Raw genomic sequence first — 2,205 nt, 5'->3', positions numbered from 1 at the left:
CGCATTGCAAACTTTATCTTAAAGCTAAATAAATTCTAGTCACTGTTGCTATTAATTTAGCAGACGTTCTAAGTGTTCTAATCCATGAAGAGGAAACAAAATAATAAAAATGCTCTTACTAAAGGTGTTATATCAAGGAATTGTACATGGTGTTACAACTTTAAGAATAGGCAAGTGATGTGTTCGTTAGATATTTAGATGTGTTTTTTTTTTTGAATGCTTGGAGAAAATTGTCATGGCTATCAGTTATAAACCACTAAAATAAGGAAACCACTAAATTATGTAAAAAAATATTTCTGATATTATTTCTCCAATTTGTGTAAATTTTGGAATAGTTTTTAATGTTGCCAACTTTCACATTTCAAGGAAACTTGATAACTTTTAATGAAGAACAGACATTTAATATATGTTGCCTTTCCTTTGTTTCCAGATGAACGCATAACAACACATCCTGTATTAGGCAGTCCATGGCTAATGGTTGTCTCAATACTCTTCTATTTATTTTTAATATTGGTAGTGGGAAAAAAATTCATGGAAAACAGAAAACCTTTTAAAGTTGAGAAGTTTATGCAATTGTACAACATTGTACAAATCTCTTTAAACGCTTTTATATTTTATGAAATTGTCCGCTACACCATTATGCGATCGGATTATAGTTTAAAGTGTGAACCATACAATCCACACGATAGAAGACCAGCAACAATGAGGCTAGTTCGACCAGGAGTATTGTATTATATATCAAAATATTTGGATTTCTTTGATACGGTAAATATAAAATGGAATGAATTTGATATGCAGACATAGCTAATTGTAACAAATTATATTCATAACCTTACTCTTGCAGTTATTTTTCGTTTTGCGTAAGAAAACTAACCAAATGACTTTCTTACATCTATATCATCACGCCGGCATGATTCTTGCCACTTATATATATTTGTCGCAAATGTTTGGTAAGTATTTGTTGAATTTATACCCTCCACCATATAAAATAGCTCACTTCGTGCAAACGCTACGCCATTTTATTAAGACGGTTCTTAAAGCCAATAGTCCTACCCAATAAAAAACATTGAACACAATACCTTGCAAGATTTACGTATTTTCTGAAATTGTCGTCTATAGGAGCACACCACACCCAAACCTTCCAACATTTTGACCTAAGTTTTTGGTTTCCTCAGTATCAATATATTTACTATCGAATCCCATGTAGACATTAACAATCGGTGACGATAAAAAAGTGGGTTCTTGGCCAGGAAACTCGATTACTGAATCATTATGCGACAACGTATATTGCTTCACAAATGATTTTTTCTCTCAAAAGAATTAAAAAAATCAAGAAAAATAGTTCTCTTTGAAAATTGTCTAATTCATATGTATTTTGTTTTTATTTCTCTGCTTCGAATAATTGGTTTTAAATGTTTATTGTTTTTTTTTTTCAGCCTCACATGCAACAGTAGCGGGTATATTGAATTCATTTGTTCACGTTGTTATGTACTCGTATTATCTGATTGCTGCCACCAAGCCGAAGATTGATTTAACCCCATTGAAAAAAATATTGACCAGTATGCAGTTAATACAATTTGTCATAGTGGCAATACATTTTACAATTCCATTACTTGTCCATAATTGCGGTGTGAATTCGTTCTGGATGTGGATAGCCTATATACAGAATTTTTTTATGATTGCAATGTTTGGACATTTTTATTATAATGCTTATATTAAAAAAAGTCGGAAAGTAAAAACATAATTTTTAAGACTTTTTGTAATTGGCTAAGAGGCTCCATTGTTTTCAATAAAAAATAAATAAACATTATTATACATTTTATTATTTCGTTTTGTTTCGATGGATTTCACTATGCGACAAGAAAATTATTAGCCATATTTTGACACCGCAGCGTGATAGAAGACCAAAACTAAGAAGACACGTGTCCAGGCGTTTTTTCCCTATCACTTCATCTTTCGCGATTATGGGCCCCCAAAAACATGAGGCTTTGATGTCAATAGAGATCATTTTGTCAGGCACATATCTTCTTAACGGCTAAGAAATTGGGTTTACACGCGGAAGCAAAGTTATAGCCCTCGTCCTAACGAATATTATATGTGAACACATAACATCCAGTAAACCTCATCTTCAATGTCAAAATCGTGAAGGTCAAATTTCCATTATAGTTTTTTTTTCGGATTTTAGTCTTCAGATATCAAACCGAT

At 31.9% G+C, this 2,205-nt stretch overlaps 1 long non-coding RNA gene across 1 annotated transcript; it reads left to right on the top strand.

The window, feature by feature from the left end:
* Positions 1-449: 449 nt before the first annotated feature.
* Positions 450-1,770, top strand: LOC141391820 (uncharacterized). The gene is made up of 3 exons (XR_012409722.1): positions 450-765; positions 845-950; positions 1,437-1,770. It is a non-coding gene; the product is annotated as an uncharacterized lncRNA (long non-coding RNA).
* The last annotated feature ends 435 nt before the right edge of the window (positions 1,771-2,205 follow it).

Source organism: Musca autumnalis, unplaced genomic scaffold (genome assembly GCF_047663935.1).
Source record: "Musca autumnalis isolate F117 unplaced genomic scaffold, ASM4766393v1 scaffold_125, whole genome shotgun sequence".
In the NCBI taxonomy this organism is placed as follows: domain Eukaryota; kingdom Metazoa; phylum Arthropoda; class Insecta; order Diptera; family Muscidae; genus Musca; species Musca autumnalis.
The sequence above is the reverse complement of the archived record's forward strand: the minus strand, read 5'-3'. Positions and strand labels throughout refer to the sequence as shown.